At 39.9% G+C, this 27,780-nt stretch overlaps 1 long non-coding RNA gene across 2 annotated transcripts; it reads right to left on the bottom strand.

The window, feature by feature from the left end:
- Positions 1 to 27,431, bottom strand: LOC107324899. 2 transcript variants are annotated; one of them, XR_004305429.1, is made up of 4 exons: positions 27,321 to 27,431; positions 25,422 to 25,504; positions 11,596 to 11,700; positions 1 to 135 (listed from the first exon to the last, which is right to left on the bottom strand). It is a non-coding gene; the product is annotated as an uncharacterized LOC107324899 (long non-coding RNA). The 2 variants fall into 2 exon arrangements; XR_004305428.1 differs by lacking the exon at positions 1 to 135 and adding an exon at positions 7,242 to 10,454.
- Between the last annotated feature and the right edge of the window lie 349 nt (positions 27,432 to 27,780).

The raw sequence follows: 27,780 nt of genomic DNA, 5'->3' as shown, positions 1-27,780 counted from the left end.
CTTTGCGTTGGGCAGCATTTTTCTAGAGCTCCAAGGTCCTGTTGCAGTCATTCTGGGTAAAGTAAACCACTTCTACATTATAGCAGCTGTCAAGCTGTAACTGCAAAGCTTCTCTGGTGGTAATAGACGTGTCACCTAGGGAAAAAATGAGATCCAACAGACTGTGCTAATGCAGTGTGATATTAAACACAGTTGTAGCAAATATGAAAGCTAGATAGCTAATGGATTTAATTCAGACAAATGTAACTTCTACCTCATCACAACCTGTTTTCAGGAGTTGTAGAGAGAGTTAAGGTCCCCCTCTGAGCCTCCTTTCCTCTAGACTAAACAATCCCAGTTCTCTCAATAGCTCCCAATAGGACTTGTGCTCCAGAATCTCTCAGCAGCTTTGTTGCCTTTCTCTGGACACACTCCAGGGCCTCGATGTCTTTCTTGTAGAGGGGGGCCCAAAACATACAGCACTCTAGATTCAGCTTCACCAGAGCTGAACATAGCAGGACAGTAACTTCCCCACTCCTACTGGGAATCCTAATTCTTATATGAACCAAAATGTCACCGGCCTTCTTGGCCACCTGTGTACACTGCTGGCCCATGTTTAGCCAAGTGTCAACTAACACCTCCAGGTTCATTTCTTCCATACAGTCTTCCAGACTGTCCCAGGCCTGTAGTACTGCATGGGGTTGTTGTGACTGAAGCACAGTACTCAGTACTCAGCCTTGTTGAACTTCATCCCATTGGCCTCAGCAGCCCAACTATCCAGCCTGTTTGGATCCCTCTTAGGGTCCTTCCTACTTTCAGGCAGATCAACACATCCTCCCAACTTGGTGTCATCTGCAAACTTACTGAGAGTGCACTCGATCCCCACATTCAGGTCATCAATAGAGACTAAACAGGACAGGCCCCCATTCTGACCCATACGTATTGCCACTCATTACCGGTTGCCAGCTGGATTTAATTCCTCTCACCACTACTCTTTGGGCCAAGCACTTCAGTCAGTTCTGTACCCAGCAAAGAGTGTAGCTGTTCAAGCTACGAGCTGCCAGCTTCTTGAGAATACAGTGGGAGACAGTGTTAAAGGTTTTGCTGAAGTCTACAACTACGTCAATGGCTCTTTCCTCACCCACCAGGCAGGTCACCCAGTCTTAGAAGGAGGTCAGGTTGGTCAGGCAGAACCTGCCTTTTGTGAACCAATGCTGGCTAGACCTGATCCCCCACATGCCAAGAGTTCTCTCACCCAATATGGGTTGTTCCATAATTTTTCCTGGCACCGAGGTCTGTCTATAGTTCTGCAGATCCTCCTTAGACCCTTCTCGTAGATGGGAGTCTTGGCAAGCCTCCAATCCTATGGGACCTCTCTGATTGATCAGGAATGCTGACAGATGGTGGAAAGTGGCTTGACAATCACCTTTGGCAGCTCCCTCAGCACCTTCAGGAGGATCCTATCCTGCCTCATGGACTTGTAGCTGTTCAGGTGAAGTAGTACTTCTCTGGCCTGAACTGTGTGAGACTTACTCTGTTCCCCATCCCAGACTTCCAGGTCGGGGGTAGAATACCTTAAAGATAACTGGTCTGACTTCTTTTAGAGACAGACATAGGATACAACAAAGCAATTTTCTCCTAATCTCATTCTCAGAAGTAGCCAAAGCTAGTGTTAGCTGAATTTTTAAAAGCCAACATTGACAAAAACAGCCCAAAGTAGCTATGCATCTTAGGAAGCTTCCACACAGATTAATGAAGATAAGTTGTATTTCAAATTTTTAAATACACTCTGGTGTTTTGAATGTTAGAAGGTGACACTCTCATCACCAGTAATTACACAGGATTAATTATGTTGCAATGATAGTCCAAGAAATGCGTACATCAGAGATTTGAATTATTTTATTAGAAGTAAACACCTTAACTCAGAATCAGGTACTATGGAATTTGATATTTATTGTCTACCTTGAGAGGAAAATTGATCCACAAGTAACAGGTATGATTTTTTAATTTTATTCACACTGGAAGATGCTCTGATGTGATGCTGATAAGATTAGGTAAAATAACTTACATTAAATGGAATATAGGTATTCTTTTTTTTCCATGAAAATGATGTCTTCTTCACTTCATTTTCCTTTTAAATTCCTGTTGCCAGCACTGGGAATTCAAGCAGGGAATCAAACCAGGGCCCAGTACATCCTCAGAAGTGCAAAGCTTTGCAGTTAAAATTATCATATTACACATGGGCAAGTCTTGCTCTCAGTGACAAAAAGGACTGCCACACAAGAAGTAACATCAAGCTGCTATGAGTAATCAGATTAATCAGTGCTGGAGGCAGTTAGCAGCAACCGAAAGAAAAGGAAGCAATTTACATGAAGGCTGTTCATGAAAGTGCACAAGCTCCTTTTTATCTGCACATCTGTAGAAGGACCTGTGTATTTGTAATGCTATCCCAGATACAGGGAAGGAAGATCCATATCATGAGCTACATTTATCCTAGAGCGAAGAGGATATAAACGAAGGCATGGCAGAGGAAGCAGCCACAGATATATAGTAAATCCACTGCTTCCCAGCCAGTTTTGCCTGTAAAAAAAAATGGTACACCACACTTACCATCCCACCCAGGAGTATATTATTCCTTCATCCTCAGTAGATCTGAGAAGATTCAACATTTACTTTCATATGCTAGACTCTACCAGTCCCAAAATCAGCCAATATTTAAAATTAGCTGTAACCTATATGAGGTAAACACCCAGAGAATTTCATGAAGTGCTGCATTACAGACACCTGCATAGTGATTTATAAAAATGACCATAGATTCTTAGTTCTGTGGAAATCATCCATAAGGAAGGAATAATTCACATGACTGAGGGAGCCATTTGGAAAACTGATGCTGAAGAAGTGCATGACTTCAAGCTTTTTGGGTTGTGACAAATTATTCAACTCAGTTTGAAAAGATAAAAATGTAACACATGTTTTTATCCTGAGGTATAAAACATGACCTAAGAAGCTGAAGGATGCATGACTACAATTCTCTAGAAATCCAGGATTTCCCTATAATGTTTATTAGCTGAGCCTGTCATTGAGCTATTGACTGAATGAAAACACCTTACATGTTTTATCTTGCCATGTTATCTTCTTACAAGATTAACCAGATTGCTAGAAGTGCATTAGGAAGAAAACAGGCTACAGGCTTGGGGTGGAGTGGCTAGAAGACTGCTTAGAGGAAATAGACTTGGGGGTACTGATTGATGCTCAACTGAACATGAGCCAACAGTATGCCCAGGTGACCAAGAAGGCCAATGGCATCCTGACTTGCATCAGAAACAGTGTTGCCAGCAGGAGCAGAGAGGTGATTGTTCCCCTGTACTCAGCACTGGTGAGGACGCACCTTGAGTACTGTGTTCAGTTTTGGGCCCCTCACTGCAAGAAAGACGTTAAGGCCCTGGAACGTGTTCAGAAAAGGGCAACAAAGCTGGTGAGGGGTCTGGAGCACAGGCCTTATGAGGAGAGGCTGAGGGAGCTGGAATTGTTCAGCCTGGAGAAGAGGAGGCTCAGGGGAGACCTCATTGCTCTCTAAAACTTCCTGAAGGGAGGTTGTAGTGAGCTGGGGACCGGCCTCTTCTCTCATGTCATTAGTGACAGGATCAGAGGGAATGGTTTCAAGCTACAGCAGGGGATATTCAGGCTGGACATTAGGAAGTGGAAGCTATTGGAAATAGGTAAACGGTTGGACTGGATGATCTTTTACGTCTTTTCCAGCCTTGGCGATTCTATGAAAACAAATTCTCTCAGACCTGTTAGATGCAGATAACACATAACTTCTAGGGAAATACAACATACATAGGAAAATAAATAGGAATCTGAGACTTGACTTTTGGTCCTCTGTCTAGGGGAAATAAGAGGGGGAGGGGGACAGACTCTCTTACACCAGAATCCGACCTCCATTATTATCTGAAGCAAAGCAGACCTCCTTCAACAAAAGATGCATGCACATGCAAGTGCCTGGTTCTGTACAGAAGTTCCTAAAGTATGGCAAGGAGATGGATGCATAAAACGACTGTAAATCAAATGACAGCATGTCATGGAACGCATATTAATAAAGGATGAACAAACTGCAGTTGCTTTCTGACACTGTGCTATTACCTGAGGGAGTCCTGAATTGTTAAAATATGAAGAGAGGGACAAACAAGTAAAGCCATCAGAGTGCATGGTAGCAAAAGTTATTTTCATTTACTGATCAGAATATCTTTCTAATGTATAACCACGTAAGGTCTATATCTGGTATTTTTTGGTCAGCTTTTTGTTCACTTTCCTCTGACAACATGTATCTAATCTGCTATTATTTGTGTATATCTTTTACTATAAAGCTACTGGGAGTTCTTCTTCATGAAAAGCTCATGTGACAGTGGGCTTGGGTAAATGCTGACTGCTCATGACCCAGTGCAGATTCTTTAATGCGTAAGAAATTCAGACATATTTTATGCTTACTTGCACATAGAAACAAGGCAGATACTTTTTCCTTTCTAATCAATATATAAAAGAATGTCAACATACTCTCACCTCATCACCTCTGATTCTGTAGAGAACAATAAATGGGAAAAGGAGCTCAAATAAACACACATGGGTTGTTGGTGTGAGTCATGCTTATGAATAATGGTGATAATGAGAATGGTGTATTGTGTACCCAATAGAGATATCTCTACTTCTGAAGTAGGTTATTCTACTTTTTTATCTTTTTCTGTATGGAGGTTACAATGGCTCTAGCATAAAGTTCCTTTGTGTATCTGCTACTGAAAAGGCATACAAAAGGTGGAAGAATAGATTTAAATTCAGTATTTTATGTATGATCTTCACGGAAAGTCATCCAAAGCAGTTGGTAGCTTTCCCTGGCTTTTGTGAATCCATACAGTATGTAGAGCTCTATCAAAAAGACAGATGAGTGTCTTCTATTTAAAAACAATAATATTTTTTAAAAATAAATTACATTAAATTATAAAACTGAATGGAAAACGCATTGTGCAGAATGTCTTTTTGTCTGAGTAATAGGTGACAGAACTTGGCCCCTGAGGAAAAAAGTTCTTTTTCTTCCTTTCAGAAAACAATTGTCTTTATGCTATAAAAGTTATTACCTGACATAATTAGTAGTAGATTGCAGTACCAGAGATAAAATTTGCTCCCTATCAGTCTACTCTAATCTATCTGGGTGAAGAAAATTTAGACAGAGAAGCATCAAAAGAGAGGCATGTGGACATACTGTGGTCCTCCTGAGTATGCCAAGTTAATGATCTCACTTCATACCTATTCAGGTGGAATAGGAAAACATAGCTACAGATAAAAGAGGGAGAGAATGGCTTAAATGCCAATAAATGTAATAGTAATTAATAGTAATAGTAATAGTAATAGTAATAGTAATAGTAATAGTAATAGTAATAGTAATAGTAATAGTAATAGTCTCGTGTGGGTTGGAAGGGACCTTAGAGATCATCGAGTCCAACTCCCGGGATTCGAGCCTCTGTGCTGCAGAGCGGCACTTCTACCACTTGCACCACAGGGGGGATTCGAACCCCGGGCCCTGGTGTTGCAAGGTGGCATTCCTACCACTTGCGCCACCGGGGCACACAGTGTGTAGATATTTATTTTGGCTTAAATTATCTGCGGTGAAATAAGGTCTTGCCTTCCATGAGAGAACTTAGTGTTCTCCAAAATAATTGTTGGAGGTGATAAAAACAATTTTGGATTGACAGAATATCACTTTAGAAGAGATTTTAGCTGGTCTGCCTAACTTTAAGGCTGAGCGTATAGAAACATTTTACTTTCACTTGCTACTTAGTGAAGAAACAAGAAGTTAAATCTATATAAGGAAGTTATACTACGGGTTAGAGTTTGATGATCCTCGAGGTCCCTAACAACTCAATCCATTCTGTGATTCTATGATTCTATGAAGTATTTCTCTATCGCAAATAATCTTCAATCCTGTGAGGATTCTTGTAGTAAATTCCAGTCTATTGTAATAGAAAACATTGGTTGTTGTTAGCTGTTGCAGTTGCAAATTTATACACGAGAAGCAGAAAAACAGAAAAAATAAATTGGTTAATAATCATATAACATTTAAATTCTTGTGACCCAGTGAGAAGGATATGTAAAATCATCTGTTGCTGTAGCAAAATGTCAGTTTGGTACTGGTAGGCAATTAGTCAGCTCTCTGCTTGATACATGTGATGTGACTTCAGTGTTTTACTGGAGCCTTACAGTTAGGTGACTGATGATGAATACAGGAGAGCACAAGTGCCAGTCACAAAGGATCAGGTCTTTTTAGTGCTCATATTATCTTGGCTCCTGTGAATAATTCTCAGTCTAGCAGAAGATGTTGAATAACAGCAGTTAACTATTGTCAGCAGCTAAGGATAACTTTCAGCAAACAGAGGAAACCAATAAATGGAAGTAGTACACTTTAATGTATTGGCTCTAATATGGAAAGTAGGTGTATTTTCTAGACTTATTTATGCATGAAAGCAAGGTTCTGCTGTTTTTTCTCCTCTTCCAATTAAAAAATGGATATTTTACTGTTTTATTTTCTGTTTCCCATTTTCAGACCACATTATTCATCAGCTGTACCCAGATAACTCTCCCAAAATTAACTGAGGGCACCAGGTAGGTGCTGGCAGGATGGGAGTGCCCTTGGAGGCTGAAGCAGAAGAGCTGTTCTTCAGAATCCCTGCCAGGCACAACCCAGATTGCCCCTCCTCAGAGGTGGGGTCACCAAAAGAGAGGGATGCGACTGTGATTGTGCCCCAGGCCACAGCAGAGAGCAACAGTGGAGCCAGCAGTGGGAATGATGTTTCTTGGCTCTGGCCTCTTGAGTTTCCTCTCGTGTCACCTGTTTCTCAGGGACTTGCTACACAGCCTGATGCCCTGATGTAAGCAAGAGAAAAGTAAATCTCTTACTCTCACAAAGCAGAGCACTCTAAAGTGAGGAAATGCCAGAATTAAGGTATCCTTTGCCAACAGAGTCCATGAACATAAGCTTGATGCCTATCCATCTATACAAACGTATGTATGTTTATATATATTTATACACAATAACATACCCTTTTTTACATCATCCCCCAGTTATAGAGTGATTTAGTGGAACAGGCTGGAGAAAGAAGTCCTGACTTGCCCTTGTGGCCCCGCACTTACTTTGCAGGGGTCACCACAGTGCTGGAAGGTTATCTATCTACTGTCACCTTGATCAAAAGGCACTTAATTACTCTTAACAGGGTGTAAAGGAGCTGGGTGAATTAAGTTCATTCCTTTTTCAAAGGCATGTTCAATCTCTAGCCGCGTTGTCTTAGTTACAGCTGGGGAATTTGGGGAATGTGCTGGTGAAATTGATTACTCAGACATGTGTGACTATGATTCATCAGAGAGCCTGGAAAAGAAAGATGGGCAAGATCTCCCCCAGCCCCATCGTTTCTTTCTTTATTACTTTATTTGAAACAAATCTTGGACAACAGAAAAATAATTTGATTTTATGATAGCCACGGGCAGAATAAAAAATGCCACCCATGATAGAATTGTAGGTTAAAGATTCAATTTGAAACAATGATTTTCCTCACTTTATTTGCTAATCATTTTGAGAACATTACATTCCCATTTCCTTCAGGTGACCATAGTTTCTGGGAGCTTAAAGAGACAGACCAATTACTCTTAACAGCAGTTGCCAGTTACCAAGTATGGCAAAGAAACTTACAAAGACAATCATCTAATTTAGAAACAATATCTGCCCTTTCAGAAGTTATATGATTATCGGTTCCGTCTAGCTTCAGCCACTGAACATTACAGTGCTCCAACACCTGACTGTTTCATTTTTTCCTGATTAAGATTTCTGAATGTTTAAGAGTTCTGATGTTTAAGTGTAGCATTTCATCTTTAAAATCTTTTCAAATTGTAGAAACATTGACTTTTCTGAGTGCTTTCTCCACAGACATTTTAATAGCTACAACAATAAGACAAGAGGGAATGGCCTCATGTTGAACCATGGGTGATTCAGGTTGGATATTAGGAAAAATTTCTCCTCAGAAAGAGCGGTGAGGCAGTGGCACAGGCTGCCCAGGGAGGTGGCAGAGTCACTGTCCCCGAAGACGTTCAAGAAACATGTGGATGTGGCACTGATGGACTAGATGATCATAGTGGTCTTTCCAACTTGATGATTTTGTGATTGCTGAGATATGACAAGTATGACAGTTTCTTTAAGTACAAATTTTCAGGGCAAAATCACCACTGGAAAAACATACCTTTTGTAAACCAAAAGAAATAATGACTGTAACACCCCTGTGTGGATGCCTTTGGAGGACTAACTGGGTCGTCCCATAGAGCATCCTCCTGCAAGTCGGTCTCTTTGTAGGAGCTGCACTGGGCATTCCCCAGTGACTCACCACTACTGAGTGAGCATCGAGATGTTATTAAAAGTTTATATTATTTTTGAAGCAAACTAAAAGGATTATTCATTCTACTTTTTAAGGCACTCACTCTGGAAAGGAGAAGATGACAGCTCTCCAGATAATGTTTAGTTACACAGACAAGGTGCAAAAATGTCAGGAAAACAGACAGCCTCTTCATCTTCAAAGCTAGAGGTCTGGCATAGCCATGTCCCAGATATATACTGCTGAAAAAGACTTATTCACTTCAGACATTTTTGAAGAATTTAGGTAAAATTGTGGAGAAAACAATGCTGGACTCTTTAAACTGAGCTTCATAACAGATATAAATTATTTATAAATTGTAATAGCTATGTACAACATTAGGTGTCTATGTCCCTGCTCTAAGGACAGTGTTAATATATGAAACATATTTTTTGGAAGCTTCAAGATCTGCTTCATTCCAAACTGTCTCAGGCTGTTGGCAATGGTGAGAATGAAGCTACATCTGACATGACAATCCAGTAGGGTCACAAGGAGTACAAGCATTAGGCTTCACCAGTAATGTTCTGGCAAATAGTGGTTAGTCAAAGAAGAAAAATCTAAGACTGGCAAGACACAGAAAAATATAAACCAGAGACTTATGATTCTGACAACAGTTGTTAAATGTCATTGAATTTCAGATACATTGTAAATTGTATCATTTGTATCATTGTAAATGTAACATTTTCTGCATTTTGGCTTGCTCATGAAGCTCTGTGTGAGACAATCAATATTAAGGGTAGTGTACAATGATACACAGGGCAGAAATTCACAAAGCATCCTTTACATGCATTCCTGTGTAACATACTAAACTGCATCTATTCTTCCAAGTTAGAAATAAGGCTGACAATGCTGTAAGAGGTTGTGCAAGTGAAATTAAGTCATAGTTTGCAGTGCTACCATCTTTCTTGACTCTGGTCCACGTGGATTCTAAATACAGTTGTGGCAAGATACAGAGTTGCATTTTGTGCTAACACATCCTTTCCAGATAATACACTTTGCTCAGAGACGCTCTGCTTCTCCTGTGTTGGAACAGAGCTCTTTTATAGATCAGGTCAAATTGTTGCACAGAATACAACGTTTCTAGTTCCTCCCAATGTATCACGTTAAGATAAATAAATATATCCATCCATTTGAACCTAAACATGTTTTCTCAAACATTTAAACTTAATCTCCCACTTGGCTGGATGCTAACACCAAAAAGATTATTCATGTCAACAGGGCTCCAGTCACTCTTACTGTTTTCCTTTTCATCCTCTAAGACAAATGAAAAGGAAAACAAATGTGACTGATGTTGGTTATTCTAGATGGAAAGATGGCAGAAAAAAACTGAAATTCATTCTGCTCACAGATCATGTTTTTACAGGCAACTAAATATTCACTTGAGCACAACTCAAGCTTATTAAACTGTGTAGCTCATGCACCACAGCACTGAGAAAATGCTTAAGCTTGTTATCATCTGCCCATGAAGATACATCTTTGGTGATGAAGAGCGTGGTCAGGAGGCAGTCTATTCCCGGTGATTTGAACTCAACTGCGAAATTCCCTTCTAAAAGATGGCTTGCTATGGCAGGCTAGGCAATAATGCTGTTAGTGATTTTGTCTTATAGGCCTTGCAGGCTGCATTTATTTCTTAGCAAAAGTATGCAGCTGTAGCCATGGCAAGGGGTTTTTCTATCACAGGAGGAGAGATTATCCAGCACAGCAGAGAATCACTACAAAGCATCAGCTTCCACTTTTACTTCCATAGACATCTTCCCTCATTTCTTCTCCACAGCTCTTACAGCTTTCCCCAGCGAACTACAACCTCTGCCACTAACATCCAGCAGACAGAAGATGCCCAAGTTAAGGAGAAAGGGAAGCCATGACTGTAACCAGCTATAAGAGAAAGTGAATCATAAAATCATTAAATCAGAATCATAGAATGACTTGGATTGGATAGGACTTCTGAAATACGTTCAGTCTCATGAGGTGGTCTTAGACTTGGACTTGCTCTTCTGTTACATGTGGGGGGGATGCTTCCATATCTCCCATCTAGATGTTCAGGGATGTGAGAGAAATGAGAAACATGACTGCCAGTGAAGACTGAGGCAAAGAGTTCATTGAGTACCTCAGCCTTCTCCAGGTCTATCGTAGACATTTCTCTCTTCACATTTATCACAGGGGATACACTCTCCTTGGCCTGTCTCTTCTGACCTATTTGCCCATAGAACCCCTTCTTATTATTTTCCACATCCTTCACCAAGTTCAGTTTCATTCACACCTTGGCTTTCCTGATTCTGTCTCTGCATGTCCAGACAGCACTCCTTCATTCCTCCCAAGCTACCCATCCCTCTTTCCACTGCTTGCACATGTCCTCTTTTCCCTCAGCTTGATCAGCAAATCCTTGCTCAGTTTCCTGTCTCCTCTACTTGTTTTCCAACACTGAGGAACAGAGATCTCTTGTGCATCCTCAAAGAGCTACCAGTTTTATTCTGCTCCTTTGTCCCTAGGGGGATCTAACCCCTGGGATCTTTGTTTCCAAGGAAATCCCAGCTAGTAATGTCTTAAATAGGCTGAAGTTTGCTCTCCTGAAGTCCAAGGTCCTGACTGTGCTTTTTGCCAGGTCTATCCTCCACAAGATCACATACTTTACCAGGGTACGGTCACTACAGCCCTGGGTGCTTCCAGTCTTAATCTCTTTAATGATCTCTGTGCTGGTGAGCACCAGGTCCAGTAACACTTCACCTCTGGTTGGTCTGTCTAAGACCTGCACCAGGAAGTCATCCTCAGTGAATGCCAGAAGTCCCCTGGATTGCTTACAGCAATTCTTACTGTTGAGAGCAACTTCCCTACTCTTCCTGCCCTGTCTATCCTTTCTAAAAAGCTTGTAGCTTTCAATCATAGTATTCCAGCTGTGTGATTTGTCCTACCATGTTTCCATGATAGCAATTAGGTCATAGTTTTCTAATTGCTCTGTGCCTTCCAGTTCCTCCTCCTGCTTATTTCCCATGCTGCATGCATCAGTATAGAGCCACTTCAACTGGGATGTCAGCAGCATTATTCTCCTTAGTGAATCCTCCCAAGTTCCTCTGGAATAAATCTGAGGTTTTTCCCTTCTGTTTTCTACAGTAAAAGCATTCACTAGACATTCTCTGTCACTTAGAAGTCCATTCTCGGGAGGGAAAAATATTACCTTCAGCAAGTAATGAAGGCCAGGGAAAGGCAAGGAAGAAGAATGGGGCAACACAGAGCTGATGATGGGGATGTATGCTCATTACCCAGGTCTCTCACTGAAGTTCTGAAAGAAAACATATAAAATCTGTTAAAGCCAGCAATGTTCAACAGCAATCATAACATTTTGGCAGTGAGTTTTACCACCACCTGCAAACACAAAGAATGTGATAACAGAGTAAACAAGCAGTTGCCACATGGATGTGATATCATTAACTCATGTTTTCCCACAGAAACTACTTCCAAAACCATAGGGCCAGAAAATTCAGTTCTTTGGTTCTTCCACATCCAGGCAGACCCACCAAGAAACTCAACAGTGCTGTCCAGAATCCCTCAAGAGGTCATTGAACTGGAGTTGCTCTGGACGAAACTTCGATATTAAAGACTTTCTCTGTATTTGAAGATTTTTTACTGTTGGGAGGTTTTCTGACCACTTTTATTCTAAACATTATTAAAGATTAAGGCAATGCAATTATTATTTAAAAATTATGGTTTGTAACGAAAGCACATCTGTTTGGTCTGAAAAGGTCAGTTCTGCTTCAGAAAGGCTAAACAACCATTTTATGAACAGCTTTGATACCACAGTATTGCAGCTCACTTTCCATGGCTACCAAGAATGTAGAAAACGTGAACCAAGAAGGCAGGATGTAAAATGTTTCAAAAAATAAGAAAATTGGGCAATATTTCTCATTTACAATTGTTTTGACTTTCTGATTCATCAGACAGATTAATGAAGGGAAGGTTTCCCACTTCATTGATTTTCCTCCTGTGAATGCAATAAGGACTTCTGTTTTTAAGGCACTGGCAAAACAGTTTAGGAATCCTCTGGGTATTTTATGCCAGATCTTCCCCTGACATAAAGAAGAACTAATGGCTGCAATCACCTTGCCTGCAGCAGCTTGTGTTTTTAAAACACAAGACCCTGGATTCTTTAAGGATCAGTAAGATTCTGTTTGCAAGGAAGCAACTTATTAACAAAAATGGGGGCCTCAGGAGTAGATTGATCTTTCCTATAACTGAAACATTCTTTGCAGTACATTTCATTTCAAATTCATATTAGAAAAAACAATTACTGACACTCGCATGCTAGGATTGATTAATTTCCTGTCCCTTCAGGCTAAAAACTTACATCACAAAAGATTGCATAGCAGCACATTGCCAGCAAGTTATAATAGTATTTATTTTGTCTCTGGAAAATACAATTTATGCACAATTTCAGTGCATCTGTCTCCTTTTTTCCCATCTTCTCAAAAACTGGTGAGTGAATTGCTCTTCCTACTCCTCACATACAGTGGAATCTGTCCTGGGATCTCGGCTTTTAGGAACACTTTAAGTATTCAGACTCCTGAAACAGTTTAAAGGACAGATCACTTGCTCAGGCCTTACAGAAGAACTCTCAGTCCTCAGATCATCCTATTACCATCAGGGACTTTGATTGAAAACTCAATTGCCCGGAGTCCTTTTATATTCAGTGAGAGAGGCACCTCCAAAGATTAGCTCAGACCAACTCACTAGACATATCTATTTCTCATCATTCATTATAGAAGAAAACTAAGGAGTCTACAGCTATGTTCTGTATACCCGACCTACTCTATGTAATTAGACAAAGATCTGCTTCCTAGCTTCTAGGGACCATCTATATACTTGGCTACCTCATGGTGGGACTAGTGGTGACCACACACTGGCCTAGTTCTAGTCTCAATCTCATACTCACTTTTCTATGTAAAAGAAACTTAATCAAAAGGTGAGAAGGACTGGAGCACCATGCTACATTCCAAGAGGCCCCCAGCACAATACTTTGGCAGTACTTATCTCTTTTATGGAAAAGTCTTGGGCATCAATTTTGTACACACTTTCACCCACTTCCTTTCTTTTAATTTTCTTTCTATTGTGGCACAACATATGCCTGCTACAGTTTGTCATTGTACTGGAAAAGAGACTCAGCTGATTATATTTAATGAGGATGGAATATATGCTGCCCAACAAATCTGTAGGCTGAACAAAGAAGCTGTGGTGTCCCAACCCTGGAGGCGCTCAAGGCCAGGTTGGATGGGCCCTGGGCAGCCTGAGCTAGTGGGGAAGCAGCCCTGCCCATGGCAGGGGTTGGGGTGGCGTGGGCTTTGAGGTCCCTTTCTAACCTAAGCCATTCTATGATTCCATGATTAAGAAACAAGCACTGCAGATTTCAGGCAGGGAATGAGACAGTTTTGGTCCTACACCCTGAAACTTCATTTCAGCCCCAAACATGAAGCATGAATGCCATCTCATGTAGTCGCAGCCATAACAGCAGTTCCTGGGGACAATCTCAATTTCTGTCTCAGGTAACTCTGTGAGATGCAGCCTCTATAAAACAGAAGTAACAGTGTAAACAGCACCTAAGCAGAACAGCCTTTCTTTTCTTTCTTTGCTTAAAGACTAACTAGCTAGTTACTTGGAGTAGACTGTGCTTTAACTCAGGCTGAAGCAAACAAACCAGGATATCGCTGACCCTATTTGTGCTCCGTCGTTACTTAAGGAACAAAACTCTTTAGAACTCTATATCAAGTCGGAAAAAAGTCCTGAAAAATGGTTAGAGGTCATGTTAGCTTCACACAGTCACAGCATTAGCAACACTGAACTGATTTTCTTCAAGCACAGAATCTTTTTGATGATTCTCTGAGGACAGTTCTGGAAAACAATTTTCAAGACAACATATTTAAGTTTAAATGGAGCTCAATTAAAGTAAATGGGACTTATACAGATAATGATCTGAAAACATCATTCCAGGAACTCCAAAGCTAATTTCTGGACTGTTCCCATAAGGAGAAAGAAAATATAAAGTATACTCACAGCTACTGAGAAGTGTACTTGCAAATTACACACAGAGGGGAGGGAAAAAGAAAGAAAAAAGTAACGAAAAAGGCAATTGGTAGAAAATTTTTTATCCAAAACTCACGTTTCTCAGTTAACAAAACCAGGCAAGGGTAAGAAGAAAAGTGTATGCATACTGTGCCATTAGTCACAGCCATAGCTGTGTAAATGACCATACATCCCATCCAAGACTTTTAGGTTTATGGGGTCCTTTGCACCTTTTTATTCTTCACCTGTTCTAAAGCTTTTTTTTCTTTTTTTTTTTCTTTTCTTTTCTTTTTTCTTTTTTTTTTTTCTTTCCCACAATACTGGATTTTTAATGGCTTGGAAAGCCATATAGTTTGTAAATTCCACGGTGTGCAAAAGCACAACCATAACTCCTTACTTTTAAACACAGCCACATAAAACACTTCTCAAAGAATAAAGCCTAAACTAAACTATACATCAAGTCAGTCAATCAATACACTGCAGCAGGGTCTGCATAATTACTTTCTTTCTGTGCTGTAATAGGGCCACATTGTGCTTTATGGCCATCATTAATTATTAAAATAGTTTCCTGCACTAGCATGCATCTACACAGAGTACCTGCTCTCAATCTTCCCGGGTCAATCTTATCTACTGGTTCACATCTATCTAGTGAGTACCCTCTAGGCCCTCCAGCATTCCCCTGGGATGGGAGTCAAACTATTCAGTGTCTCATGGGATCCCTGTTCAATCTATCTCCAAAGTCCTTGAGTCTTTTGCAATCAAAAGCAATAGGTCTCTACTTGATAAAGAAATACCAGCGAGTTTCAGCCACATTTATAAATGAATATTGCTCTACATTCCCCCAGTTACATAAAGTCAGCCCCTAGCACAGAAGTTTTAATACAACAAGATGACAAGGTGCACACAATTTTTCAGAAGAGGGACTCAATACAAACTAGTTTGTAGCAGTGGGTGCTCCACAAATAGGTACTTGCAAGCATGTTAACTGGTCAAGGGGAATATCGTCAAATGGCTTCATAGTTTCTTGAGTTCATTTGTCCCCACCTTTCCTGTAGAGTTCCTTTAATTATCTGAAGACCTCTATAAGGTCTTCCCAGTACTTTCTATTCTTCAAGCTGAACAACTCCAGCTCACTCAGTGCTTCAGCCCTTTGATCATCCTCTGTCCCTCCACTGGACCCACTCTAACAGCTCCATATCCTTTTTTTATGCTGTGAACCCTAGAGCTGAATGCAGCGTTCCAGGTGAGGCCTCACAACAGAAGATGGCAAGATCACTCTCTTGACTTGCTTATATGTTTCTTTGAATGCTGCCTAGGACATGGTTGGTTTTCCAGAATGCACAAGAACGCTGCCAACTCACATTCCATTTTGCATTCACCAAGTCCTTCTTCTCAGTGCTGTTCTCAATCCATTCTCTGCCCAGCTTGGGATTGTCCCAAACCAGGTGCAGAAACTTTCACTTGGACTTGCTGAACTTCATGAGGTTTGTATAGGCCCACCTCTCAAGCCATTGAGGCCTCTCTGGATGACATCCCTTCCATCCAGCATCTTGACCACACTACTCAGCTTGTTGTCATCCACTAATTCCTATCAGCTTTGTTTACTTATATTAACCCCATCTTGATTCTTCATAACAGTAAATGCAAGAGACAATCTTCAGCATTTTTTGTAGTGTTAATAAATAGAATCTGAGCACTGAGTTGCATCCCAAAGTTGTAGACACAACTACAAAAGCCTTAAAATTTTTACTTATGATTTTCCCAGTACTTAAGGTTATGAATTCATGTGAGATACATTTTCTGAAGATTTTTCAATAATAACAATAACAAAACTGCCTGGTAGATCTTAACTGAAAGGTATAATTTACACTATTTTTGTGAAGATTTCCTGTGATTATTCTTGGTGACATCTGTTTTCATTAAATCCCAGCTCCCTTCTGATGCTGCACACATTAAAGCTAAAGAAAAAGGACAAGCAGCTTATGCCTGGAAGCCACAAATTAGGGAGGGATTGACTTCTTTGGGAGGTGATACCCCTTGAACAGAGTCATTTAGTGTCTAAGTATGCACCACTTGTCCCAGTGCCTTTCTGACTCAACAGTTTTTTATCCCAAAGGAAGAATTTCTGAAAAAGTAATAAGCTGGAGAAAACAAAGCTCATTTTAGAATTACAGTTTTATTAGCCAACAATGCTATTCTGCAGTTATCACTTGCACAATTCCCCACTGGGATGAAACATAACAACCAATTTACCTAGCAACAGTACACAGCAGATTAAGACAGAGAGTGAAGAACAATTGCAGTAGATATTAAAGTATATGTTAAACAATTGTCTCATTGATAGTTGGCCACCATAAAAGGCTTTAGCACTATCCAAAGGTCCACAAAGTGTTTTGGTATCCTAATAACCCCTTAGTTAGGTTTTATACCTCCTCAGTACCAATTGCCATGGTGCTTAATATAAACCTACTGCTCCTCACACTTGCCAGCTTTATGCCGAGGTCTTCTGTCATGAAGCAGCTGGGTCTGATTCTGCACTGCTGTGCAGTACTACATGTACAGTGGTTCAGCTGTGCAAAAAGTGAAATATATCTATGCACACTGTCAGTGTGCTTTGGACACTGGTTTTGTGCTCCATGATGGACTGAAATGATGAATATGTGGGATCTGGAACCACTAAAGCCAAGGTGCAAGACAACAAGATATTCTTTTTCTTTCCTTTTTCCTTTTCTTTTTTTTTTTAACATATTTTTTCTTTTTTTTTTTTTTTTAACTTTTTCTTTTTCCCCCTAGTTTTAGCTTTTAATTCTCCTTGACTTTGTGGCTGCTAGGTTTCCACTTACATTAAAACAGATTCAACCACTGTAAACTCTCCAGAGCCCCAGTGAATGGGCTGGCTGCCTGAAATAGTTATGGGAAAGACCTCCTAAATATTACCTTTTTCTCTGTGTACACTAAAGGCTCCCCAGTTAAAGATATCTGTGTGGAGGAAAATTCTAAACATAAACAGGTAAATTATAGATGGAATATTGAAAAAGATGAACAACTTGTGTAACAATGTAAGCAAGAGGGTAGTGTGAACCACAACCTGCAGTCAAGCACAGTGTAACAACTGCTTTCATATACTGTTTTATGAGAAACCTTAGCTTTATAATTTCTTGTTGCTTAATGAGCAGTAAGAAAATCAAAATTCTGCTTACCACATCCCTCAGTGCCACATCCACACAGTTCTTGAACACCTCCAGGGACAGTGACTCCACCACCTCCCTGGGCAGCCTGTGCCACTGCATCACCATTAGACACCAATGACAGAGGAAACACTATTTTACACAGAGACTTGTACTAGGCAAGTTTCTTCCATTCTAAAACATGTTACACATGTACAATACTTCCCATACTGAATATAAACTACATATAGGTAATATAAACTTCTCAAGCAGGAGTACTTATTTTTGTATACAAGCATATTGTGACACTAATTTCTGTTTCCAGCCAGCAGCTCTTACTCTCTCAGCATGCAAAAGGGCAAGAAAAAGCCTGGCTGTTTCACCTATAAACTTGCCAGTTACATTACCACAGAGTAATGCAACTGTTTGTCTAGGTCTCAGACTGCAGTTCCTTGCTGGGTGTCACATTCTCTCTGTGCAGAACAATTCAACGGTATATATGAAACTAAAGGACACCAGATTTAAATTATTCCAACTGAAATACTGGCCACAATTCAACTGGGAAAATAAGATTCCCAAAAATGCTTGTATTTGTGCTCCATCGTTACCGAGCAAGTGGGATAGCAATGGCAAAAAGCTAGAGCTTTTAAATTCTCTGCCTACAGGAATTCTACAGTACTGCAGGTGCCCAAAGATGATCTATGCATGGACTATGTAGTTTGGTGCTCAATGTGCACAGTTAGGGGAAAGAGTACACTAACAAAATAATAATTATTATCATTATCATTTCTTATTTTGCAAAAGGAAGGTTTCTTACAAAATCTGAAAACTTCTTCCAACCATTCCCAGAGCATCAGAAGATATAACAGTAGTACAGAGTGATTAAAAAGGCAAAAATATTAACTTCAGGTATACTGAATTTACCACAGTACCCCAAGGTACCTCACGGTCTTCAGTGCTCTGATTGCCACAGTGCCTCTGGGAAAAAGAGAAAGAGCAGAAAAGAAGAATGAGTAATCTTTATGCACATCCAGAGGGCAGGAAGGCCCTTCAGAGAGATCTAGATAAGCTGGATCACTGGGCTGAGGTGAATGGGATGAGGTTCAACAAGGTCCTGCACTTTGGCCACAATAACCCCATGCAGCGCTATAGGCTTGGGGTTGAGTGGCTGGATTACTGTGAAGAGGAAAGGGACCTGGGGCTGTTGGTTGATGCTTGGCTGAACATGAGCTAACAGTGTGTCCAGGTGGCCAAGAGTACAATTGGCATCCTGGCCTGCACTAGAAATAACATGGCCAGCAGGAGCAGAGATGTAATTCCTCTGTACTCAGTTCTGGTGAGGACACACCTCATGTATTGTGTTCAGTTTTGGGCCCCTCACTACACGAAGGACATTGAGGTTACTGGAACGTGTCCAGAGAAGGGCAACAAAACTGGTGAGGGGTCTGGAGCACAAGTCTGACAGAGAAAAGCTGAGCAACCTGGAGAAGGGGAGGCTCAAGGGAGACCTCATTGCACTCTACAACTTCCTAAAGGGAAGCTGTGATGAGGAGGAGCTTGGCCTCTTCTCCCATACAACAAACAGGACCTGAGGAAATGGCCACATGTTGTACCAGAGCAGGTTTAGATTAGACAAAAGGAAAATCTTTTTCCCTCAAGAGAGTGGTCAGGCACTGGAATGGCTGCCCAGGGAAGTGGCAGTGTGCAAGATGCATCTGGATGAGGAGCTATGAGATCTGGTTTAGTGGCTTATGGTTGCAATGGTAATGGGAGAACAGTTGGACTGGATGATCTTAAAGGTCCTTTCCAACCTTGTGATTCTATGATTCACATACAGAAACTCTAACCCAACAAGGTAAGACTATATTTTTCTTAAACTTATTATCAATCTTTAACTCCAGTTTTCAGTTTCCACACTTCAGAGATCCCAAAATAGCCCATTTTTGATAGAGTGGCAAATACCATTATCTTGAAATCCGGTATATCCCTCATCAGCTCCTGACTTCAGAAACATATGCAATAAATAAATGTGTCCAAAATAAGCCTGTGGAAAAGCAAGTCACCCATAGTTCAGGCTAGACATCTAACAACCACGTTCTCATTGACCTTCACCTTGTTTTGTGACTTCCTTGAAATGATTATAATACCTGTAGGTGAACAAAATACTTCAATTTATGGATTCTGAAGATTTTTACAGCACACATAGAGGCAAAACATGTTTGGACATAATTTCCCCAGTCTTCCTTTTCTCCCTCCCTTTTAACTATTTTTACTACAGTTTTACTGGCATATATCAAATTAAGCTCACAGTAAAATTACAGTTGGTTGCCTAAAATCTCTTCTCTGTGTATAATACTTACAGATTCCAAATACACCCATTTATAATACCATGACAAGAACTTAGTAATAAATAAAATCAGTCATTGAAAGGGCTTCACCTGTTTTCTTTACTATAAATTGCTATCAGTTGTATGTGCTATATCCCCTGTATAAGGGAATTTCCTCAGATATTTAAAGAACATCTATTACTTACATTACATAATTACTACACTGCCCTCTTGTATTCAGATTTTTTTAGTAAGAGACCAAGTAGAAAAAAAACAAAACAAAAAACCCCACATTTCTTCAATCAGAATCACTCTTTTCTTTAAGGTGCTGATGTTAGCTATGTTTTTAATCCTTTCCAGATGAACAGTTATGAGCTACACAGGAGGTAACAAGAGCCAAGCAGCTTACCAAAAGCACAGATCTCTAGGGGGAAACTATCACCTAGGCTACAACTCAAGGAGCTTGAAACTCCTAGAAGAGAACATTTAAAAGATGTTCAGTATTCCCTTCCAATCAATCTACCTTCTATGATAGCCTTTGAATGGAATCTTCAGAGATGGACAATGTTAAATTTCATTCTGACCTGAAATCAAAAGGAAATAATTAGTTTGTAACTAATGAATGTTGATGTTTTAAACTAAGTTGATCATTTATTCATCTTATTCATGGACTTCTTTGGGGTGAAAAATTATGAATAACATACTTGGTGAAGCTCTTATCACTGCCACATAAACTCCGCTTGCAAGGTTCAAACTATTTTTTGAAAGAGTTTAGCTAACAGTATCATAAAATACATTCACTTTATGAAGACATCTTGCTTTGGTTTACCTAACATCTTTGCTACATATTTCCTGCTACAGTTGATACTGGGGTAGCAACACATAAACCTGTGCTAAAAATCTCTACTCTCTGTAACAGACTTCAAATAAATTTCTCAAGGGTCACAGCTTACTGATGTGAAATTCTTACCTCCCTTTCATCCAGCTGCCACAAACAACTGTGCTATATAATTTCAGTTGTGAATTAATCGAATTCCATCTTGAGACATGAAATCATTACAGTTGGAAAAAACCTCTATGATCATCTAATCCAGCTGTCAACCCATCACACCACACCTACTAACCATGTCCCTCAGAGACATGTGTGCACGTTCCTCAAACACCTCCAGAGACGGTGACTCCACCACCTCCCTAGGCAGCCTGTGCCTCTGCATCACCACTCTTTTGGAGAACAATTTTTTCCTAACATCCAACCTGAACCTCCCCTGACACAACTTTAGGCCATTTCTTCCCATCCTATCACTGTTACCTGGGAAAAGAGTAACTCACAACAACCTCCTTTCAGGAATTCGTAGAGAGCCATAAGGTTTCCTCTGAGCCTCTTCTTCTCCAAACTCAACAATCCCAGCTCCCTCAGCTGCTTCCCATAAGACTTGTCCTCCAGACCCCCCACAGTTTTGTTGCCTTTCTCCAGAGACACCCCAGGGCCTCGATGTCTTTCCTGCAGTGAGGCGCCCAAAACTGAATGCAGTATTTGAGGCGCAGCCTCACCACAGATGAGTACAGAGGGATGACCTCTCTGCTGCCCCTGCAGGCAACATTATTTCTGACACAAGCCAGAATGCCATTGCCCTTCTTGGCTACCTGGGCACACTGTTGTCTCATGTTCAGCTGGCTGTCAACTAAGATCCACAAATCTTGTATACATGAAGAGAATGTATATGGATTATGCAGGAAACAGATGAAAAAAAATATATATATACATGGCTGGTTTCAAAGATAATGTTCAAAAACTTAATTTTCTATTGCATTATTTAGTGCCATGGCAGAGAGAATCCACCTCACTCTCCATTTTCCACTTCCATAAACATTGCATCCTATCCAAATTTAATAGTAAGCAATAGTAAGTAATAATTCAAGCAAGGGACTATTTGCGTCCACCTTGTTTCTCTAAGAAGGCATCTTGGGAAGAAAAATTATTGAACAGATATTTGATGTGTCAGACATCAGTGGTATAGACTTAAACCTGGGGGAAAAGTGTAACGCTCTTCGTCCTCACACTGCCACTTTCAAGATCTCCAGCTATAAAACTGCACTCCCATTAACAATTTAATTGAATCAATGCATTTTATCTTCTATGAATAGCTTTCCCAGGAGAACAATCTGTTGGTGTAAAAGAAAGAATTAAGACATTTGAAGAAATATTGTGCTTTTAGATAATAAAGGGATTGTTTTATGAGAAATAGTAGAAGTATTTGGGGGGTGGGGGGGGAGGAATAGATCGTAAGATAAATTATTGTGGATCTTCAATAAAAGGTATGTTTGCAAATGGTTTTGGAAGTGGACTGTGGTGGAAGATGTCCATCTGGAAAAAAGAATCTTTCTTTTTAGAACAAATGTCTTCATCATAAAGAACACAGACAAAATAAACATTTAAAATAGGATGAACCACACTGCCCTCAACAGTGCCAATGGGTGCACGTCACAACCATGATTCTTCTTACTTCAAAATTCAGGTCTATGGTAGGTTTATTCAGTTCTTCTAAAGGCTTTGATCTGATTAGACATGAAGTCTTCTTTGTAAACTAAAAAACAGTTCTCTCATTTTTGCAAAGGAAATAGCTTCACTTGTTTCCCTGTCCCATATTGTTAACATTAAATATATGCTTGACTGAAACATTTAAGATGTCATAAGGTAAAGCTTTATGTGACAAAATGCTTCTATAAGAACGAATATGAAGAATAAAATTGTGCTTCTTTAAATCATGGCATTTAAACTCTGACACTGAAAATCATTTATAGAAAACATACACTTGTCAAAGATGGATTTTTGAGTTGAAAAATATGGAGCAAATCGGTCCTCTGGTCATGGCACCTTACACCCTCTGTCCCATGAGAAAAACTTTGCACACTCTGTTTTCTAAGAATGTTAAAAGTACAACGTAGCTGCTGTCACAGATTCTAACTAAAGTCTACAACCCTTTGTCCCCTCTCAACTGCTGTGCAGTGTGGAAAGACAGCTGCAAGTCCCTTCTGAGGAAACTGGGCTGTGGCTGCATCAGCATTTTCATGCAGGGCAGTGCTGAGCTGTTTAAACGAAAGCCATCACTCCCACACTTTGCACACTGATGCAAATTTCAGAGCAGTTTGGTGTGTGCAGACAAGGTATCATGTAGAGGAAATTAAGCCAGATGATTTGTTCTGTGTCTATATCATGAGCAATTACCACCTAGAATATACATGTTAATTTATGCGTAAGGCCACTCGTAGTTTAATAGAAAGTTCTCAGAACACCAAGAGCTCTGTTTTGAAACAAACTGATTTGTTTGTCTTGCTACATAAGACAGCAATGACGCCTGTGTCCTTGGACTTCCTGTGAGACACCGGCATTCAGGTCTGGTTGACTTATGTACTCTTCTACCTCACCTTTCTCCTGCCTCAATGGCCTTTTCATATGCTGCACTTTTTTCTCCCAGGCCTATTTTAAAACCTTTTTTTCTTCAAACATCTCTTCTAAACCCTTTCCTTTACCACTGCTGCCTTTCCTGACAGCAGAAACAACCTTTCCAGCCCTAGATACCCAGAGTATTTCTGCATGGGGTGCATAAGAAATCATACTGCCCATCAGCCTAGAGACACAAGAGCTACTGCTGCAGATACTGAAGCCAGTGAAATAACAGAAGTTTGCTGCCTTATGGTTGCCATCAGGGATTAAAAGTCTACTGTCAGTGCTACTTCAGATTCTAGAAAAGAATGGCCACCTTTCTGAAAATCTGTAGCAGCTGAGCCCTAGGGCAGACCATGTCATCCTGGGACAGAGGTCTTGAAGGGATACTTGTTTGTGACTTCTTGAAAGTCCATACTCTGTATTGTGAGCCTTATAGAAGAGACTGGTTTTGTGTGAAATGAGTGATCTTGAACAGGTCAGGTCTCCTCTACTGGGTCTTGTACAGGCCTTGTACTGAATGTTTTAGAAGCCATTGCTCTAGCAATACAATCTGAAACTTACAATAACTTTGAGAAAGGTATGCTGTATGCAGATCAAGGGGTGAAATGCTGTGATGCTGTCTGTACATCAAGGAGTTAGGGATCCACCCACAGTAGCCATAAGCCTGTGCTGAATTATGCTGCAGGCTGTTTGGCTGTCAGGCTGTGTTGTGGTGCACAAATCCCTTGGCTGCAGTAGAGAGCCAACAACTTCACTGTAACAGCAGAGCCTGCCTGCAGCTCCCAGTTCTAGTTAGGGCTTTGCCAACACATAGGAAAGCTCTATCTGTATTTATAGTTTTCTGGCCTTTCATTTAACCATCTTAGTAATAGAAAAAGGAGCAAAAAACTTTGCGCAAGCCTGAGAAAAGAGCCTGATAAATGAATGACACATGAAGCAGTGTCAGAAGACTTAGCACTGAACTGTACTAGTAAACCTCAGCTTTCTGTACACACAGCACCAAATCAAATACTGTAGCTCATATCTCCCAGCCTCTAACAACTCATTCTTCCCCACCAATGTCATCACAGGATTCCTAGATGGCCTTATTACCAACTAAGGCAGGCATAACTGCCTGTCTACCCTTGGAAGCTATGTAGTGTCTTCTGTATCTTTGCCTCCTATGAGGCACATAAGGACCCAGGGATGAGCTATGGCTTTGCTTGCCTATCTCTGTGGATGCTTCTGGCATCAAGAAGTAACATGACTCCTAAAAGCACCTATTGATACCTACCACACAAAGCAGCTTCTCACTATTTTTTCTTTCTATCACACAGTATAGCTCTGATCATACATAGGAAAATTACCTTTCTGGCACTTGGCCTTCAGATACTTTAACTTATTAAGATATCTGAATCTCCATCTTAACAGCATCTTTTCCCAATATAGAAAATAGGCTTTTGATCATCATCAAGTACAAAGAAGGTGCTGTTAATGAGTTATTGCCGAGCATTGACATCTATTATTTATTGTCAAAATTTATGTGGGCTCTTCAGAAGGAACTGGCCTCAGCTCTCAGTTCATATCCATACCCGATTCCTGGAAATGCAGAACATTCCTTTTGCCCTTCCTCTTTATTGTTTGAGGTTTGTTGCTTTTGTTTTCATCTTCTATTTGTTTGCTTTTTATTGTGTTTTAGTTTAAAAAATTGCCATTGGTTTCATTATAGCATAAACACTAATGGATTTGGTTTTGTAATGCACTGCTTTTTTGCAAACAAGCTATGCACAATAGTTGTACAATGGCATGTTACACATACACAATGGTACGTTGCTTTTGTTATGTATTGCTATCTGGCAGGAACTCCTATGGGTACTCCAACACAGACTGGGAATGGTATCAAAATACATTGGATAAGAGCTAAGGGTAATCACAAGAATAAACAATGCCATGTTCTACAGGGCATCTTAGGTTTTCCAAGTAGATACCTGGCACAGGCATGTAACTGAATGACAGATATAAAGCTTACAATCAGAGGTGGTCAATGGCTCTTTGAATATGAATTTCTTCTTGACCAGTCACTCAGATGAAGAGAACTCTGAGACATGTATCCTGAATGTAGAATGAAGAATAGAAGTTCAGCTCAAGCAGTTCAAGAAAAATTCAATGAGTTAACAGGAGGAAAAAAAAAAAAAAAAAAAAAAAGGAATTAAAGCTTAAAGTTTTTCTTTTTCCAAAAACAAACATATCAGCCATGAAATCTCCAATAATCTCCCATTCCCAATCACAAGCACTCCAAGTTAAGGTTGTTGGGTTTTTTTTGTTTGTTTCTTTTTTCCCTCTGGATGACAATTTAAGGACAGGCTGCCAAGCCCATCTGTCCCCATATTAGCAGTAATTCTTGTTTGCACGAGCTTTCCGCATGCTGTTCAATTTTCTGGTAGAGAACAGTTCGTTTTCTTTCTGCAGTGGTTTCCTTTCAAAGAATATGCTGTCTCCCCACCAGCTGGGGTGCTGCAGAGTTCAAAAAACTTACAGGTGATCAGTATTTCTGAATAACCCAAACATATATTCAATAAACTCAAACAGTCAATAACTCACAAAGTCCCATCTAGCATAAATCAAGCAGGCATCTAAAAAGAGAAGCTGCCAAAGTCAGAGTACAGTTTTGGCCTATGACCTTCTGAGACATTATTACCACAGTTTTGTCAAACTACCTAAATGAATACCACCACCACATTCACAAACAACCCCTCCACTAATCATGATCTGAAAACAATGCCTCAAGGCCTAAACTGCTATATAATAGATATGGCCACTCAAACAGTTCTGATGACACCAAAACCACAAGAGTTGGAGACCTCAGCCCTTCATATACTACTACCTTAAGTCATACTGCTGCACAAGTCCTGATTTAATAACTTTGTTCTTAAGATTCTCAATTAAACAAACTTAAGATTTTTAATTGCACATACCAAATAAATAAATAAATAAATAAATAAATAAAAGCAGACTAATGTTGTCTCTCCATGATAAAAAGAGCTGACCTATAGCTTTCTACAGAAACCACAGGAGGAAAAAAGCAGACATTATCATATCAGAAAGCCACTCTAACTCCCGTAGAGAAAAATGAATCGCTTTCTCTTAGAAATACCAACTGCCGAAAACCTTTCTTTAGAATAACAACTAGCATGCATTTTTATCATCAGATTTTGTAATACTCTGTATTTTCCTTCAGTATAGTAGAATATGTTATTTTTTCAGGACATAAAATATCATATAACTATCGTAGATTCCTGGATTCTCATAATGTATTCCCTTCAATCAGATCTATTAATAATATGCTCTGTATGTTGGGCAGTCAACTGACAGATTTTCAATAAATACTCCAGATTTATTATTTTCTGTCCCACTCCTTTTCTTCTTTTATGATCTGGCCTTTTGGTTCTGTTTTCTGGTTGGATTTTTTGTGTGTGTGCTTTTTTATATTTTCCTATTCATATCGTACAAAAGACTTTAAGTAATTTATTACATTAAGAATGCAGATATCAAGTTTCAACCTCAAAGGAATTCCTAAAAGCAATTTAGCTGCATGTTCAAGCTTTTCATTTTCAACATGCTTTTAGGAAGGTTTCTGGAAAAACAGAAGGGTGTTCGCATACCAAGAATATTTATCAAAATAAAAGGGAATGAGTAAATTTTACTATAAAGCTCTCACTACAATAGAATCCACTGGATACTTTACATTCACAGACCAACACTGAGTAATGCACCTGTGGATTCACGCATAATTTTCTCCATTTTAACACAGATTTCTACTTCATTAATTACAAAAGAAAGCAGAGTACTCTGCTTTACCACTTAATGTCAATTTTTGGTATAACACACTATATAAATAAATACTTTTATTTATATATACCATTTATACCTGCTTTATAGAGTCCCCAGGGGATTCTGTCCATCTTCAGCTTCATTGTCTCTTGTCAGAACTTTCCTCTCATCCAGCTTTTCGATTTAATGGCATTGCTTCCTTGTTGCTAGATGAAAAAGTTGAACATTGGTGGTTACTTTGTTACTTTAGATTTGCTTGATACTTTGAAAGGTAGGAGGCACACAAAGTCAGGCTGGATGGGGATCTGAGCACTGTTATCTAGCTGTAGGTGTCCCTGTTTGTTGCATGGGAGTTGGATCGGATGGCCTTTAAGGGTCCCTTCCAACTCAAATGATTCCATGACTCTATGAAAATATCCATGGTGTTGGAGAATTTGGTCTGTTCAAAATCAGATCTTGTCTGCATTGCTATTTCCATTCATTTGGGAAGAGGTATGCATTGACAAATTTAGCTTGATATTCTTTTTAAACAGGGTGTTACTTATATTTGGCCTAAT

Source organism: Coturnix japonica, chromosome 1 (genome assembly GCF_001577835.2).
Source record: "Coturnix japonica isolate 7356 chromosome 1, Coturnix japonica 2.1, whole genome shotgun sequence".
NCBI lineage: Eukaryota > Metazoa > Chordata > Aves > Galliformes > Phasianidae > Coturnix > Coturnix japonica.
Note: the sequence above shows the minus strand (reverse complement) of the source record. Positions and strands in the feature narration are given on the sequence as shown.